The sequence below is a fragment of the Alligator sinensis genome, unplaced genomic scaffold, assembly GCF_000455745.1.
Source record: "Alligator sinensis unplaced genomic scaffold, ASM45574v1 scaffold521_1, whole genome shotgun sequence".
Taxonomy (NCBI): Eukaryota; Metazoa; Chordata; order Crocodylia; family Alligatoridae; genus Alligator; species Alligator sinensis.
Window position 1 is genome coordinate 1,370,856 of NW_005842374.1, and position 19,229 is coordinate 1,390,084.

The 19,229-nt window shown below is 42.1% G+C and overlaps 1 long non-coding RNA gene across 1 annotated transcript in view; it reads right to left on the reverse strand.

Moving 5' to 3' along the window:
* LOC112551195 overlaps positions 1–19,229 on the reverse strand; it is a 54,003-nt gene that overhangs the window by 15,803 nt on the left and 18,971 nt on the right. The gene's annotated exons all lie outside the window — the stretch shown is intronic.

Here is a 19,229-nt window from a genome sequence, read left to right on the forward strand (position 1 = left end):
GTTATATCAGTATAAAACAAGAATGCAGTCTTACTAATACAGGGCTGGGCCTCAATACTGAAGTTTCAGGGTTTGAGCATGAAGGATGCTGAACAGTCCAACTTCAATCTACCACAGCCCTTATGCACATTCTTTATATATACACACTCAGAGCACCAGGGGTCAAGGATGAGCTCATACACTTTGATAAACAAAACCAAAGCACTCACACCAAGAGGGTTCAAGCCCTAAAGGAAAACTAGTTTTCCATTCATTATTCCCATAATTAATGGATGGAATTATTATGAGCAAATCCCATTTGCCAACTTTCCCAAATAGCACAGAGGAGCTCTTTCTTGTGAGCCAAACTATTTACAAAGCTAAACAGCTCAACTGTGAATCAACGTGGAAAAATTTGTACCAATTCATAGTGCACTAGAATTAAACATATCACTTACACATCCTCAGCCACCAAGAGTCATTGACTTAACATGGTTACTCCAATTAGTTCATTCCTAGTTAAATTATCTTGTGTGCAAAGGGCCAGTTCAAGGTAAAGGATCAGTTCAGTCTCTCTTACTTCATATTTTCACAGCTTATGTGGGACGTAAGTAAGGCATAAAGTTTTCACAGGCCTTCTGCACAGCAGTGAATTTCATGCCCCACATCCTCACTGGGAGAAAAAGGACTTTCCATTAAACTTTGTAGCTTCAATTGAATATGGTATTTATTTTCCCTTCCTATATATTATACGCTGCAGCTGTGCTATATGCTGTTCAGTAAATAGAAATAGCTGCATTTCCATGGAGAGTGAATTGTTTCCTATGTACATACCATGTAAATCCTTTGGGATATTTGGGAATAGAAAGCACTGAAAATGCAAGTTAATAGTAATACAAATAAGTCTTCTGGTCTTTTCCCTCATCCTACTATTTTTTCCCACTGATTTGGTAACAGAACATTATCATTTATGAAAACTTTATAGTTACCCGATACATTAAATGGCATTATTTAAACAATGCAGCCAATCCAGCCAATGTTTTGATAGAAAGCGTAAATTTTAATGGTAAGCACCTACTCAAGAAAAAATTCTACCCTTAGATACATGCACAGTGCTTCTATCGACTGTTCTAAGAGCTTTACATGACTGTGTACCTGAGGGCACATTCTGGAGTCTGCATTTTTGGGAAATATATTCTTGCTTTGGATAGAAATAAATTGATTCATGTAAGAAGCTAAACCTCTCCAGGTATGTGTTAATTACATGCACCCAGTTAACAGCAGCATTGTACTATCCTTTCAAACACGGTCTAAAGACAGCACACAGACCTGTAAAAGGATGTTTATGAGACTTTGGGCCTGATTCCTCAATATCCTAAACACTGCCATTTTACCAGTGCAAACTGGGTATAAAAGCAAGCTACCAAAGCAGAATAGCAGCACTCTACACTCACTTTGCAGTGTAAATGAGTAGAACAGAGTGCAAGGCATGGAAAAGTCAATCATTTTGAGTTTCCAATTTCAGCACCTGACACAACTCTGGTATTCAAAAACTTGCCACTATTTTGGTTCCAGGGATCACTTTCACAGGAGGAAGAAAAAACTGCATAGTTGTTTTGAATTCAGTGAAAATCCAGATGAGAAAAACTTGCATTTTACAATAATTAAAAAATGGAAAATTCATATCATTATAAATCAGTCATCTAAACCACACAATGTTTTTCATGCAGACTTTGAAATTTACAGCAATATTTTCCTAGTCTTATTTTTTCCCTGAGTCCAAATTCACACACTATTTAGAAACTTTGACAGTGATGAACCTCCTGCTGTTGAGACTGGGTACTTCCCATGACCTAAGATTGCAGATAGTTCCCAAGTTCTTGTAGTCAGCATGTGTTGGAAATTATTTATGGTATCCAAATGTTGTCCAAGATGAGATCACTTTTAATAAAGACAAACAAATCTATCATAATTACCATGCTCATCGTGTCCACTGCCCCTACTGCTAGAGGCCTAAGATAAAGCATTCAATAATAATTTACTTGTCTAACAGAAAGCTAAGAAAACCTCAAAGAAATCAAGAGAACTGCATGTTAGCTGCAGAAACACTGCATCTGGACATAAAGGGTGAGTCCTGATGAGTGTGCACGTTCAGGGGTGCACATTTCCAATGGGACAAATAGCAGCAGCAAAGTGACCCAGGTAGGGTAGGGGAGGATGGGGCCAGCACCTGTGCTAGCCCCAGCAGCCTTATCTAGGGTCCACAGAATCTCCCAGTGTCAAACTAGCAGTGTGGCAAATGGGTGCACATGCACCGTATGCAAATGCAGTCCCAAACTACTTTGAGACACTGCAAACCACACATGCACGCTCATCAGGACATGCCCTGAAAACAGGGGTCCATTTTTTATGGTCCCTCTAGTATAAACAAATGTTTCTGAACAGACAATCCATCTCTTTACCACTGATTAAAATATAGAAAGGGGCATTTGGCAGAGGATTACCTCTAAAATGAAGCTCATGCTTCAAAAGCCATCTCCAGCACAATCAATCTACTAAGAGATTCTTAAAGCAAAGGGAGTCATTCACAGAAGAATAAGGCTTTACAGATCTCTTGTTACACAGCTCTTTGAGAAAGAACCATCCCAGAAATACACTAGCAGTCACTGTTATTTAAAACAAAGGTCTGTATAATATTAGCCCTGATAAGAAGCTCTAAGAATGTTTGTGAAGTTCAATATTGACATAGTTTCAAGTAGGATTTCAAAGGAAACATAAAGGATCAGATTCCTCATCTGATGTAAAGCAGCATAGCTCCATGCTGATTATATCAGGTAAAGATCTGCTCTGGAATAATTATCACTAAAAACAGAATGGAATTTATAGAAAAAGTAGAACCTATAAAATTACACTGTTAGGAAGGTAATATGAAATTTTCTGTTTTTCCTTTCTGAATTTTTTTCTTCCAGAGCCATTGTTTCCACTTCTTCCCAGAGCCATTGTTCCCCTTCAGTCAGAAGATCTCAAAGTGGTTTCTGATCAACCATACCATCAATGACTTGTGAAGGAAGGATTAAATGGAGAGTAATTCCAAGTACAGAATACTTGGAGGACTGAAAACCCAAAGGATTAATAAAAGAAATAGAGTGTGGTCACCACTTTGAATCTAATTTGAATCTATATAGGTGCATCTACACAAGATGCTTTATGGTGCAATAGACTAATCTGTGCAGTAAAGTGTCACCGTGTAACCATGTGCAGCAGACACTGCACAGTAAATTAGTCTACAGTGCAGTTAGCTAGTACCTGTAAATACAGCGCTCGTGTAGATGCTGGCTAGGACCAAATTTGTTCCCAGTCAGCCATACTAGCAGGAGGCTCAGTCCTGGCACTGCTCAGCTCTCAGCTCCCCCCACTCTCTGTCCCCCCTGTTCCAGTGCTGTGCAGCTCCCAGCTCCCCACAGGAGCTGGGAGCCAAGCAGTGCTGGAACTGGGGAGCTTTCTGTTTCCCTGCTCAGCCAGGGGCTGTCCAAAAGCTGTCCTGCCAGTGGGGCAGGACCCTGGCTGAGTGGGAAATCCCTACCCAGCTCAGAGCTGGCCAGGAGCTACCCCACTGGTAGGACAGCTCCCTGCCAGCCCCTTGCTGGGTGGGGAACCCCCCTGGGCACCAAGGTGGCTGACAGTGGTGTGTCTGGATGTGCATGGGGCAGGACCAGCTCCGTACCCTGTGACAGCCCCCAGGCTAGCACCCCAGGGGAGCCTGGAGTTCCCCCTGGCTGCTGAAGGGGGGCAGACCAGGGAAGGAACAGCTCTGTACAGGGCTACTCCCGTTAGGAGCTGATTTGCTCCCAACAGGGTGAATGTGTAATTGTGCTCCCAGGGAAGGCTTACTGTGTGGTCTTTTACTGCGCAGTAAGCCTATAGTACATTAATAGCACGTGTAGCTAACATAATCAAAGACCTTGCCTGAAGCCAATGATTGTGCAGTTTTAATACACATAAGCTGGTCATGGAATACCTCAGACTCCCCATTAGAATTTACTTTAAGTAGCTTACACCTTATATATACAGCCACTTCGATCATACATGCTAAGGTTTTAACATGTTAGTTAACACATAAAAAATGTACCTTTTTTCCTACTATAGATATAGCCAATGCACTAACTTTGTGGCAGCCTGAATAGAAGTGTTAAGGGGTGAAAAAGACAGGGAAACATCTTGGTAACAAGAGAAGTTGAGTTCTACTTGCCAATCTTTCCCCAATCCTCAATCTACTGATGTTCCCTAAACCTGCCATGCCTCAGAGTTATCTAAGAGTAAGAAAATTCTGGCTCTGCTGGAGTCGGTATCAAGGAGGATCCTATATATGTAGGTGCTGCCAATTTCCATAAAACACTATTGACAGTGTTCCTGCTTCTGTAGACATCATATTTGTTATTCCCCTGAGCAGCCAGGAGAAGGAAAGAATCCAGCCCAGGACAAAGAGAATGGTTAGATTTGGGGGGTCCTCAAGATGAGAAGCATTCTGATTCATACTAGGTTCCCTATCCCAGACTTGTAACTCAACAAAGAAAGTTGCGGACAAATTTAATTGAAAATGTTTATTGATCAAAGGGCTTCTGTTTCTAATAAAGTGGCATGTGATATGTGGCTATAAAACACATTTACCTGTATTTTGGCATTTGACTTCTCCATACAAGCTCCCAATGTTGTGAAGGAAATGAAAAAATTAGACGCGGATCCCCCAAAAATGAACCTTTAAGCAAGATAAAATGGGCTGATGTGGTCTCTTTACATCTTGATCTCTCATCCAACTGGTAACTGCTTTATATGTGTTCACATCTCTTTGCCCACTATTAAAAATTTCAAACTGCTCTGTCTGGACACAAAGTCCCTCACTATCCTAGAATAGCTGAATACACTATATCTGCTTTGCAGAGTTTCTGTTTTTCAGAGCACTGGGGTTCATTTGGTTTTGCCTTTTGTTTCCTTTTACTGTTCTACGTAAACCTGTGATAAGATCCAGACTAAAAAGAGTTCAGCAGACTTAACCGGAGCTATATTGTACGGTAATATTCAATCACACCTCTTGTTAGTCCTGGCAGATAGAGCTGACCATTCCATAGTCTGTAAAATTCCCTTTTTCAAAATATAAAAATGAAAGAGTTTTGGGGTGAAATTATGTTAAAGGCAGTGATGGCACTTGACTATGAAGTGAATAGGTGCTCTCTGTGCCAATAGTCTGCTTAATCACAATCAAAGATTTTAATTATGTATATAGCTAAAGGGGCTTGCTTGCATCGGCTTAATTATTCTGCAAGATAATATGAACAAAGGGCCTCTGTTGAAGTAATCAACAAAAATTTTAGCTGGCTGAGTCTCCTCAAATGTTCCAAGACCAATGAAAGATCTGATCATTAAGGATTTACAGCCCTTGAGAGCTATTTTAAACCTGTTCCCTTCACATCACAGCTGGCCCTTTGAGCCCCTCAAATTCTTTATATCTGAAAGGCTGAGCAAGGCAGAACAAAAGAGTGTTGCTTGTTTGGAGTGAGTTGCCTGTGTCATCTGTGTGATGTTCACTAGAAGGAGATGTGTATCTTAATGAGCTTTTGGCCAGGAACAGTGCTGCTACTTTCTAACTTTTGTCCAGTTCACAGGACTCCTGATGCAGGGTGCGCTGGATGTGTTAGAATTGTAAATGAGCCCCAGCAATGGCACACTGCATAAGGATTCCACAATAACAATTAAGCAATAGTCTCTACCATTGTGGACCTCTCTTGCTAGATAATTGACCATGACGGGAGCTATGCAGAGTCCCGCACTGAAGGCGAGGGTGCATAACAGAAGTGAAGGTTAATTATCTTGCAATGAAAAGGAGGTTAGCACCAGTGGGAAGCGGTGTTTTTAAAGGACTGAAGGTTTAAATCTTTCATATTTGGGGGAGTTGTTAATTTTCAGCCTGTCTGAAAGAAGCCAGGTGTTTAGAAAATGTAGAGATCATGTTCACGCAAGCTTTGGAGGGCAATAAGCATAAATTTAGTGTATGCTGGAAAACAGATCAGTAATGGTTCTGCATGCATTCCAATTAGTATCCAGGGTGGTGGTTAGAAACAGTTCAAAAATAGTGGAGGGTGCATTGCAATCTTTTTAAAAATGAAAAACATTTTGTTTTTGTAGAAAACATGGAATTTTTCCATGGAACATTTTGACTTTTAGACGAAACACTGACAACTGAAATATTTCAATATGGAAAAGCCTCAATGGTGTCTCCAGCCTCAGTGGTGTCTCCAGGTATGCCAGAAGCCCCATGCTTCCATTTTCCTCCATAAGACAGGTCCCCTTCTCAGACCACATGAATCATCATTTTCAGGGGTGACTGGTGCCTCCTAATACCGGGGGGCACCAGCGGACAATCACCAACCGGGGGGGGGGGGGAATCCCCCAATGGCTGATTGCCGACCGGGGAGGGCTAGGGCTAGGGCTAGGCAGGAGAAACTCAGAAGTGCCACCGACACTTCTCTCAGGGGGGGCATGGCCAATCTCAGGGGGTGCATGTGCACCTGCATGCACCTCCTACACGTCACCAATGATCACTTTCAAAATAGTGAGGGAAGGTGTTGCATTCTGGGAATCCCTGGCCATGCTGCATCATGAGAGATATAGTGTAACATATCCAGCATAGTACAGCACAGCCCAGAAAGGAGACAATCAAGCTAAAACTACCACAAACATCTTGGGTAACATTGACAATCCTTCCACAGTTTGGTGCACAGGCACCAACTCAGAAATGAAGCAGTGACACCATCCTGGGGATGTCCCCACCATGACTCTTGATCTCTCTGTCTCCTACTTGCTTGTAAACTCCCATGGGGCCCACCCACAGCATGCCTTCATGCCTCATTTCTGACTTTGGTATGTGTGCGGCATGAACAGGAGGCAGTGTGAACTTCTCCATAGTGGTCTCAAGATTGCCACAGAAACAGCACAAGCATACTCAGGGTGGAATATCTGAATTGATATATTTTAGTTTTCATTTTTTTCAGGAATTTGATTTTTCAACAGAATACTCAAATTCATCCATAGAAAACAGACACTTCCAAAAACTATGTCTTGTGAAAAAAACCATCTGTCATGAAAAAAAAGTTTAGGCAGAAAGTTGTTAACTCTCCCACCATTTTAGAGCAGGGGTCGCCTGTAAATCATCAGCAGTGATTCACAGGGGGAATGAAAAAAAGAGATAACTGTCAAAATCATCATATTGTCTTAGTGGAGTTTGAGGCAATTATCATATACTTTGGGGGAGTTTGTGACTAGTTATTCTCTGTGTTCCTTTAAGTCAGAGGTGGGCAACCCATAGCACAGGCAGCCTCTGTGTGTGGTACATGGCGCGTCAGGAAGGGGGCAGACAGCAGAAAGCAGAGCAGCAGATCAGGAAGGGGGAGATCAGAATGGCACTCTGGGAGGGTACAAAGCTTAATTTGTGGTACTCCTGACAAAAGCGTGGCCCCCTTTGTTCTATATCAACCCTCCTAATATACAGATCTATATTCACATACTTTTCACAAGCAGGGAGCTTAAATAAATGTTCAAGGTCAGTGCAAGTTTTCTAAAATGTCATTTATTTTACATTATTTTTATTCATATTATGGAAGTCAAGATGGAATGACAAGAAACGGTGGGCCAAGGTGAGTTAGGACCCAGGTGCACATTCATTTAATGGTGCAACTGGAATCTGATTCCCAGTTCAAACAATCACACTTCCTACCATTTGGGTCAGGATCCACATGATTTTGGGATCAGGGATCAGTTCACAATCATGCTGTTATAGGTGATCACCTGCCATATGTTCAATTTAAGGCACAGTGGAAATGAGCAACAAAATTGCTACATCTTTTGTGGAATATTTTTGTGACTGGTTTCCCATTTTGTTGGGAAATTGCCTGAACATGTGGCCAGGTTAATATTAACAGGTTAATCTCACCTTAAGTGTAATGTCAGCTAGGGGCCTTAGAATAAGAAAAGGATAGGACTTTCAACTGGCTACAACAGCGCTGATGAATGAAGTAGGGTGGGAGAAGAACGCAAAAGTAGAAGAGTACTGAGAAGAAGTTAAGAGAAGCATGGGATATATCTCATTCTCTACTACTTTTCTCATCAGTTAAAAAAAACATCTAGTGTCTTACAGAACAGGCCTAAGTTAGCGCCTGTGCTTACTGAAGCTTCCTTTGTCTGCCCTGCCTGCACCTCCTATTTCTTCTAGTTACTTCCAGTCTAGCAGAGGCAGTCTTAGAACTGGATGAAAACAAACCCATCCAAACATGTTCTTTAATTAAAAAAAGAACAAAATTGCATACAAAATTTGAAAATGGAAATAGTCCTCCCCCTTCCCTCTTTTTACAAAGAAGCAATTTTGTTTTAGGTTCAGGAAAACCAAAGAATAAACATAAAAACTGCAAGAGGAAAAGCAGAGCATAGGTCTCACTCAGCAAGATCCTCCCTCCTGAAATGTCCCTAAACTCTGTATGCAGTTCAAAACAGATATCTTAGATTTAAAGGTATAGTACCCAGAAACACAGATATGACATGCCACCTTCATCCAAAACTTTCAAAAGTCACTTGAGCCTTTTAGATGTCCAACTGGAATGACCTAGAAGAGGCCTGATTCTCTGAAACTCAGGTTTAAGATCAACAAAGTGTGTCCCTCATGACCCATAAGCAATGCTCATATTGTTCTCTCTGTCATAAAGTTAACAACGGAAATTTCAAATATAAAATAGTACTACAGTCAAAATATCTTACCTAATGCCCAGGAAGAAAAGGCCTAGAGGATCACATGAAATAAAACATAGGATTTTTTCTTCCTATGTTGGTCATATTTGATCTTTTTCTCCAAACTGTTTCCTGTCTTCCAAGGAAACCTACCAGTTTATCTGGCAAAGGTCTTGGTTGGGGAAGTCAGTGTCTGTGAAATCCCATTTGAATATGTGTAATTTGGGAAAGTTTCAGAATGCCTCCTGCTCTATGGAAAAGTACAATATGTATAGCTGAATGGAAGGTGGGCAGCTGTGCTGCTCCAGAAAGCCCCCTCATTAAGGGATAGTGTGTGCATGAGGAGTCGGGGGTGGGGGGAGGAGGGGAAGGGTTAAACATTAGCCACAGAATATGGAGTTTGGATATCGCTGTTGGAGGGCAAAATCCCTCCCAATTTTGGTCAAGCTGTGTGGGAAGAGGAAGGAAAGAGGAACACTGCCAGCTATGTCCTGTTAGCAAGGACAGAGAAATGAATTGCTACGTGTCACTTTTGGAGCAACAATTTAGGAGAAGCTACCTCTCAAGCTGAATGTTCCCTGAGCTAGTGGACTGGCTAATCCTGATATCAGTAAGTTTGGAGACTCTGGAAGTTGCTATGCATTGACCAATATGGGTCTCCTTCTTCTTCCCTGTTCCTACCATGTACCCTCTTCCATATACAAAAGATAATTTAGCCAGCACAATATTGAATCATCTAGTTATTTTAGCCTAAATTTCCAAAGTGTCTTTTGTCTCCAAACTGAGATGCCTCAAACAACCCTGATGTCCAAAAGTACTCAGCACTCTTCCCCTGTTTACAGTTTTCTCAGTTAGAAACCCCCCAAAAATCATTAAACACCATTGGCTGTAATATTCCACTTCATTTTTGCTAATAGCAACATTCGCAGGGATAATTTAATTCCTTTGTTTCATCTAACATCAAGCCTTGTAAACTCCTCTGGGGATCCCTACCAGGAATTCATCAACAAGAAGGATATACATTGGGAAGATCATAATCAAGTCAATCAAGGGGAGAAATTCAAAAGCTTTGCCACTAAAAGAATCAAACATAAAAGCCTCCCTAGGGGGAAGAGTTTTATGTACCATGCCTGGCCTATGTTAAGAAAATTAAAACTTGTTTCACTACATAAAAGAGCCAAAGTGTCAAGTCACTAAAAGCAGAAAAACAGCTTCCAGTACAGATGCCCTTTTCCAGACTGGTTTATGATGAGGGAAATACAGATTTATAATACATTTTAAGCAACACGACTGACAACAGTGTAGCTGAGGAACAGACAGGAGACAGCACCGAATGTAAATTACATGAGGACTACAGGAAAGTTAGTAACCGTCCATACCGCTGCAATTGAGAATGTGTATGTATTGTGAACTACCCTCCCATTTTGTTCTTCTGAAATGTTTGTGAAGCATGGGTTCCTGTAACTAGCTCCTCTAATGTGAGGTTAAAGAGGTTGATCTTTTTGTCAAGTAACTGCCTGTCCAGAACAACAGAGGTGCATAAGGAAGAAAACCCAGGTTGCTGACTTTGAATGTTTGCAAATAGATGAGTAGGATATAGTGGCGTTATTGCTTTTTTAGTTATGTTGTGACCTGGGGTAATTCTTAAATGATGAAACTTACCCATGGTTTTGGGGGGACTGTTAAAACAAACACCACTGATGGAAATATTATGCTTAACATTAGTCATTGTTTTGTGCAGTCCAAAAAAGCCCAATCAGTATTATATCTGTTTGTTAAAGGTCCCTTTCTTTTTCCTGTTGCAGGTTTGTAATGTACTTTGTACACGCAACTTAGTCATGTAAGAGTGGAACATGGTTAAGAGCTTTCCAGAATAGAATATTCATAGGTGGAAATACACCCGTTTGTATCTGGGATGGTAATATTGCCTCTGGCCCTCACCTTGCAGTATTCTGGGAAAAGTAGTTGAGTAACTGGGTATCCACTGTGTTGCAGCCATGAGTGGGAAAAGCATCTGACTAAGATTTTTCAAAGCTGCCTAAGGGGTTGGACACCCAATTACCATTAAAATTAATGGAAACTGGCTGCTCACATCCAGTAGGTGGCTTTGAAGACCCCATTCTTTGGGGTTAAGATTTAGCATTAAACCATGGGAATCAGTTGCCCAGTTAATTGTACCACATGGGAGCTAATTATTTGCTTTGCTTGCTTCTCTAAATGAAGAGAAATATTTTAATTTGGGAAAAGGGGGATAATCTCTTGCTATAATTAGGGTTGATCTAAGCATCCCAAAGGATTCTCCCAATGGGATTTAAACACTGTGTGGTGCTTTGTAATGGTACATAGGGCTTGGTCCCAATTTTATGGGCTGATGACACATTTCAGAAATGACTGTTGGACTTGGTCACTGCTAATTTATTTATTCCTTTGACAAATTTCTGTTTTCAGCCTTTTTAAAGACAGGGAAATTTCTAGAAACCCCAAATCTCACTGCCCAGTAAGAGATCCCAACTGCTCAAAATCTTAATTCACCTTTGTATGTTCCTTTAAGAACTGGGGAGGAGTTAAAATTGTAATTGAAATTTTGAAATTCTACTTTCTAAAGGGAAGTAATTCTATTCTTTCCCAACAAATCATTAAAGTGATGTGAGAGGTAAGGATTTTGGGAGGCGGTGTCTTTTACTGGGCTGCCTCTATAGCTGGAAGAGATCTTAGACAAACTTTTGGACACAAGCTACCCTCCCTCAGGTCCGGAAAAGAAGAAAACACAGTGGGTGTGTCTACATGAGCCGTCCACTGTGCAGTTGTTACTGCACTGTTACTTAGTACTTGCATAACCAAGTACTAAATGACTGCACAGTAACCGGTGTTCCTGCACAGTAGCATCCTTGCATAGTTGCCTGGAGATGCTTACTGCACAGTTGGGCTGTGCAAAATTCCAACGAGTGTTTTGCTTCAAAGCTGTTTCGATGCGTTTCAAGCTTGAAACAGCAAAAAGAAAATGAAACCAAAGGCTTCAAAACAGCTTCAAAACAAAACAAGGGCACTCAAAACATTTAAAAAGTTTCAAAACGTTTTGAGTTTCGTAGCCTTGCTTGCAACTAAACAGAAACTAAGGAGGGGGGGAAGAGTGGGGAAGGATTGCTCTGATATTGACATCTAGCTTCTAGTTTGATCCCCCAGCTCTCTGATCATTTCCGGGGGGCATGGGCCCCCGATCTGCGCATGCGGTTTCAGTAGGCTGCTGCTGCAGGCTAGGGCCAGTGACAGCCACTTGGCACAGGCTGTGCCAAGTGCCAGGAAGACTGCAGTGCTGCTGCTGGCTCCAGCCTGCTGCAGCAGCCTGCTGAAACCCAACGCACAGATCCGGGGGCCTACACCCCCCAGGAAGAGCTGGGGGAATGATCAGAGAGCTGGGGTAATCAAGCTGGGGGCTGGGGAAATGTTCTTGTTCAGATACCTGAACCTTCCCCCGGGTCCCAGTTCAATTTGCCAGGTCCCTGATCTTTCCCCCAGCTCTCTGATTGTTTCCCCCAGCTCTTCCCAGGGGGCATAGCCCCCCGGATGATGTGGAATGACAGCAGGCTGCTGCTGCCAGCTGGTGATGGCAGCACCTCTATTTCTCCAGCCAGCAACAGCAGCCTGCTGAAACCCTGCGCACAGATCTGGGGGCTGCACTCCCTGGGAAGAGCTGGGGATTCAAACCAGGAGCTGGGGAATCAAACCAGGAGCTGTGGCTGATACATGGAGCCACCCCAGCTCCCAGACAGCGTGTGGCACCCTGCCAAGTCACGCTGCACCCACGTCATGGGGCAGCTGCTGCACGGGTGCCAGGCAGGGGGGGCAATCCCCACTGCCCCTGCTGTGCAGGGGGGCTCTGCCACGAGCGCCCAGAGGCCCCAATTGCCACTGCCAGAGCCGGTGCGCACAGGACTTTTTTTTTTTTTTTTTTAAAGCTCCACACTCATCGGCTGTTGTGCATGTGGATGACAGCAGGCTGCTGCTGCCAGCTCGGGCCAGCACCAGCACCCAAGTCTGCCCAGTGCAGCCCATGCCAAGCGCTGGGAAGAACCCAGTGCTGGTGCTGGCCCCAGTGGACAGTGACAGCCTGCTGTCATCCCACACAGAGATTCTGGGCCCACGCCCCCCGGAAGGGTTGCGGGGCTGTGCTAGACTCCTCCCGGGGGAAACGGGCTCCCAGATCTGCATGCAGAATGACAGCATGCTGCTGCTGCCAGCAAGTGAAACTAGTTTTGCTTTGAACAGTCTGAGGTGCAGTTTCACAAAAACCCCTGGGACAGTGACAGCCTGCTGTCATCCCACACAGAGATTCTGGGCCCACGCCCCCCGGAAGGGTTGCGGGGCTGTGCTAGACTCCTCCCGGGGGAAACGGGCTCCCAGATCTGCATGCAGAATGACAGCATGCTGCTGCTGCCAGCAAGTGAAACTAGTTTTGCTTTGAACAGTCTGAGGTGCAGTTTCACAAAAACCCCTGCACCTATCTCCTTGAAACTTGGCAGGATTCATGCCCTCAGAAGAGGCTAGCATCCCTGAAATTTCCATTCAAATCAAGACATGACAAAGTTATAAACATTTTCATGATTCCCCATTCTAGCCTATTAGCAAAATTTCTCAACACGTTGAAACAGCATTGAAACAGCGAAACAGTTTTGATGAAGTGAAACGGAACAGTGCTTTGAAACAGTGAAATGTAACACTATCCCTTCAAAACGGCGAAACAGAAGTCAAAACGAGACAGAAGTCAAAATGAAAGGGTGCTGTTTTGCACAGCCTGTGCAGTAGCTCATTAGTACTGAACCATAGTGTCACATCATGGTTTGTGCCAAGTGATGCTACTGCGCAGTAAGCATCTCATGTAGATGCACCCAGCTTGAGCTAAATAGCACGTAGAACTCCTGAGTAAAACTCCATGTGTAAATAAAAACAAGCAGTCTGCTTAAAGGAATGTAATATAATGGATACACAGATCTTTGGAACTTATGGCCACAAGAGACCATGAAAGCAAAATTTAATAAGACTCAATTATGTATTCAACAACTATAAGTAAATAAGAACATTTCAACATAAGATTGGGGAAAGATTTCAAAGGATTTATATACCATTGGGTGTCAGACATATATTAACATCCCTCTAGATGAGTTTCTTCAATAATATCTCCTATGGATGGGTTATTCATTAATTGTCTATTATTAAATTTCTACCAATACATTTGGTAGCACTACTAAATGACTAGCAACAACTAATTCCAATACAATAATTTTTATCTCATCCCAAAGCAAATCAGTATCATTAGTCCGATTTTATAAATCGAGAAACTGAGGCAGAGAAAGGCAAAAAAGGTGATTTCTCAACTGCACCCCATGGCCAATAGTAAAGCTGAGCATAAAACCCGGGTCTCCTGAGTCCCAATCCAGTGCACTATCCCTATCCCCCAACAGGGTACTAGATGTACCACAGATCTGAGCCAATGGGGCATTTCCTATGTTCTTGCATACTCAGCTGCCACATGAGACTCCACAATGACAATGTTATTTGCCTTTCTCTCTAACTCTGCTGATAACAACTTTTGGCAGCAGCAGAGAAGACATGCAGGATTCAAAGACGACAAAAGTACTGATGCTATATGAAGCCCTTTTTTGGGGGAAGGAAACAACAGAGGAAACTGACTATACAGGGAAATGGTGGGGGCAGTGATATATAACACCCCCCCCAAAATACAGGCACATGCCGAATAAGTAGTGTCCCTCTACCCCAAACACTTAAGATGCTGTTTATCAGAGTTGTAGGAAAGTTTTTTAGAGTGATAGTACTCCTCAATCTTCCCCTTTAGTCACAAAAGGTCTTTCGTCATTACCCTTTCTGTCCTTTGTATATTCAAGGCCTGGGCAAAAAGTTTGCTGTGAGCATTTTACCCATTTTACTCCTGGCTTCAGAAATAAGAGTTTCACTTGAACTGTGAGGCAGAGACTATTCTTGGATGCTAGGCTTGTGTAGAAGGCACCATAACAATACGATTGAATCTGAACACTACCAAGAGTATCTGAAATTTAACTAAACAGGCAAACAGGCTGGGGCAGACCAGACAAGCTCACACTGTAAGGTGGACTTTCACACAGAAGGTGGCTATAAAATGAGTGTGGCCTGCAAATCAATCAACCCCCTGCTTCTAGCTAATGAGACCCTTTTCTTTATTACATTTTTATAGACTTTTAAAGCCAGCATAGTATGGATTACATGAGCCGTCTGTCTACCCTGTCCATCTGTCACTTTGGCACTGGTACTTATATAAAAAAGTCATGATAGTGTTTAACAGAGGTTGGAACCTTGTGGAATATGAAAGTAAATGAGAACCAAAGGGGAAAAAACAACACAAGACCATAAAAGGGGTTATAAAATCAAAATGAGTCAACAGGAAAATTTTCCTATAAATCCAGCTCAGTGCTTGGGCAGCCTTTTGTGTGCACTCATGTAAATGTCAGTCCTAATTTATGTTAAAAACACAGACCATTTTTCAGAGTTCTAAACGTAGTATAATTGGTTAAAAACACAACATTGTGTCTATTTGTGCAGGACTGTTTCAAAGTCCTAATACAATGACTTCATTTAACATACATTACATGAACAACATTTTGGAGCCATTCCCGTACATCCAAGTTTTCCTGCTCACATAGCTCATTTTTGTGATTCTTTATTTTGTCAGAGTTGCTGTAAACAATATACTACTCATTTTAAAATAAAATCAATCCAAGAGGAAAAAAGTTATATCCTTCCATGGACTTATACTCTTACATTCAGCGGCTGCAGAAGTATTCTGATAAATTGCCAAAAAGGGGTCACCATAAAGCAATACCCCTTTAAAGTTTTAATCCCTATTAAAGGAAATTATCTGGACTCTCTCCAGAAGTGTTTTTTGGGGGGAGCTGTACAAAAGCTTCCGCAGGAGATCAAATGTTGTTGATTATAAATTCATTAACAGCATAGCTGCTAACATTCAGTAAATTAACAAGGAACTTTTATTACATCCGATCAACCTCTTGTTAAAGATAACAAGTTCTTTTCATTCTTTATATTTGCATAACAGTCACTTTTCTGGAACTCATCAAAGTCTGTTGTGACTCTATGCCAAAACATTTCTCTTTCTTAGGAAGCTAAAAACAACTAATGAAATCCTACAATCACATTTTGAAAAAATTATGTTAAAATACTACAAGAAAAAAGATTTGAAATTGTAGAGAAGTCTGCCCTACTATCAGCAAAGAACAAAGATAAGCCACAGCAAATGACTGCAAAAATACTGAATTTTTCTTGATCGCTTTTATTGTTTTGCTTTTCTACAAAATAAGCTCAGCAAAATAGTCTCTTTATGAAATCTGATAGTACAACAATGCTCCATTGTGGCCTCTCTCTGGAGAAGCTTTCATTCAAATATTAATTGCTTAAAAGTGATTTTATATAACAAGTTTAACTATATGATTAAGTTGAGTCCTTTCCTTTATCAGAGAGTCTAAACTAGGAGGGAAGCATGTTTTGTCTTGAAACTTTTCACTAATAGTTTTAGAGTAAAAGAAAATACAAGAAAAAATATTTTGGGGATAGACTACTGCAGTGAGAGTTCTTTGTTTTGTGTCAATATCCAAACACATTTTTTCATCCATCTCATTTGTCTGTGATCCAAGTTTAGCAAAGATTGAAGGAAACCTTTCTGAAAACATTTAACAGTCCAATCCAAAGGCCACTGAAGCCAGCAGAAACCCTGAATCAGGCCAAATATAAAATAACAAAAACTGTAACTGTCACTCTTAGAACAAAGTACACTTAACAGCATATACGAACAAATTGGCTCATTGCTTCATACATGTGAATGCAAGGCATATAAGCATCTTTCTACTCCAATAATACAAAAGAATTAATTTTCAATGAGCAGGAATGCTTGGTTATATATGCAGGTCTGGTTAAGAATCTGCATATGCACATACCAACACTGGGGCTGTGCAAAACACCATCGTTTAGTTTCGACATCCATCATGCCATTTAGAAGGGACAGTGTTTCGTTTTGTCATTTCATTTCAAAGCACTGTCCCGTTTCGTTTCATCAAAACTGTTCTGCTGTTTCAACACGTTTCGACGTTTTGCCCATAGGCTATAATGGGGAATCATGAAAATGACTAAAAATGTCTTGCCTGATTTGGATAAAACTTGCAAAGATGGTAGCTCCTTTTGAGCGCATGAAGCCTGCCAAGTTTCAAGGAGATAGGTGCAGAGGTTTATTAGAAACTGCACCTCAAACTTCAAAAAGCAAAACTTGTGACACTTGCCAGCAGCAGCAACCTCCTGTCATCCGGCGCAGATCTGGGGGCCTGCACCCTGGGAGGGCTGCAGGGCTGTGCTGGACTCTTCCCAGGAGTGTGGGCCCCCAGATCTGTGCTGGATGACAGGAGGCTGCTGCTGCCTCCTGGGACATAGGCAGCAGTGGCAGCGGCAGCCTCCTGTCATCCGGCCTGGTCGCAGGAGGCAGGGGAGAGCTAGGGCTGTGCTCCAAGTGGCTCCGCAGCCGGAGCGCAGCCCTGGCTCTCCCCTGCCTCCTGCCACTGGGCTGCTTTGAAACTCAAAACATTTCAAAACTTTCAAAACATTTTGAGTGCCCTCATTTCGTTTCAAAACTGTTTCAAAGCTTTTTGTTTCAATTCGATTTTGCTGTTTCAAGTTCAAAATGAGGCGAAAGAGCTTTGAAATGAAACACTCAGTGAAATTTTGTGCAGCCCTAGCAGACATGTATATGGATACAGTAAATATTAGCATAATATATATAGAGAGATGTACACAGACACACACACATGTACATACACACATCATATATTGGTCATATTCTATCATCATATTTTTATTACTGAGATCCTTTTTCCTTTAGATTCTTTTGCTCTATATGAGTGATCTGAGTAGATGCTGTGGTTGAAAGTACAGTTCTATACTTTTGTTTTTACACTGTCTGTTGACAGAAATGAAGTGCTTGTGCACAAAGCATCTGAACATGGGGATGGGTAATTTCTCCTCCTCCCAGTAGGATACAAGCTTCATCTGGGCAGCTTTCCATTGACTATTATCCCACATAGAAGTGTTTGAAAATCCTCTATAGGGCCACAATCCAAGAGTCAAAGGGTGAAGCTGAGAGAGCAGCCACCTGCAGCCTTTTTTATATCTGCAGAATATCAGATACATTCAACTTAAACTGTTCTTGGACAGCTCTTGCATCCTGTAATTATCATGTAATATATCCCCACCTCCCTTGAAGCAGGCTAAGGTTCCTTTGGCTCCAGCTTGATAAAGATAATCACTGTTAATATGACTAACATTATGTAATGTGCTGATGGCAGGACTGAGAGAAGCAGTGTGCTCTGGATGAGAGGGCACTGGATGGAGACTCAAGAGACTTGGGATCAATCCCCAGACCTCCCGAGTGACTTTTGCTCAGGGTCACTTATTTTGTTTCCTCTTTCCCATTCCCACCCTCACCCATTGTCTGCTTTGTAATCTGGGCTAAGTACAGACAGGCAAAAAGCCTGAGGCTGAATTGATTCAACCTTTGCAGGTTATTCTAAGATGCATAGATTGAACCAATAAGCAAGTGAACAGACACACACTTTTGATTCCAGAAATGCAGCCACATGCCTGCAGTGGCCCAGGCCAGAAGCTGGGGGGTGTTAGAGCACACCTCCCTGCTCAGCTGGAGCAGACAACTTGAGCTAAGGCTAGCCTGCCCACCCTGCAAGCGGGGGAGGGGGGCTTCAGGGGAGGTACAAAACATCCCGGGATGCTGAGGGACTATGAGATAACTTGAATCTGGAGGGGATCTGACACAGACGTTAATTAAACTGTTTTAACCTAAATCAGTTAAGTCTGATACTACACCCATCCAGGTGTATCTTAAACCAGTTTCAGCCAATTTGATAGCGGTTTACGTGCACTGAACTTCTATTTGTGTTACAGATTTGTACCAGTTTCTGATCCCTTATACCAGTTTATGTATAATTTCTGTCCCTAGAGTATAAGATCCTCAGTGCAAGGACTCCCTCTTAGCACCTTCTTGTGCACAGGATTGTACAACAGAGCTTTAGACATTGCACAGAGGGCCTGCAAAAGGCATACATATAATATAGCGCTTAAGTGGGTACTTAAATGGTGCAAATAGCCTGGTGGGAGAATTTCACCCAGGTTGTTAGACAGTGTCCTCTGGTATAAATATCTAGCAAAACCTGAACTGAGCTACAGCCACAGCCAATGTTGTGTTGGTATCTTCTTGAATCCTAAAGGCTTACCTACACAACCCTCCTGTGCTGTCCAACACCATATAAATCTACAAATTATGTCCTACCGTCATCCAGAGGCCTTTCCTATAATGTGCAAAAGAAACCTCACCAGAAATACAAAGCTGTAGTAAGACTTGGGCAAATGGGGGAAAG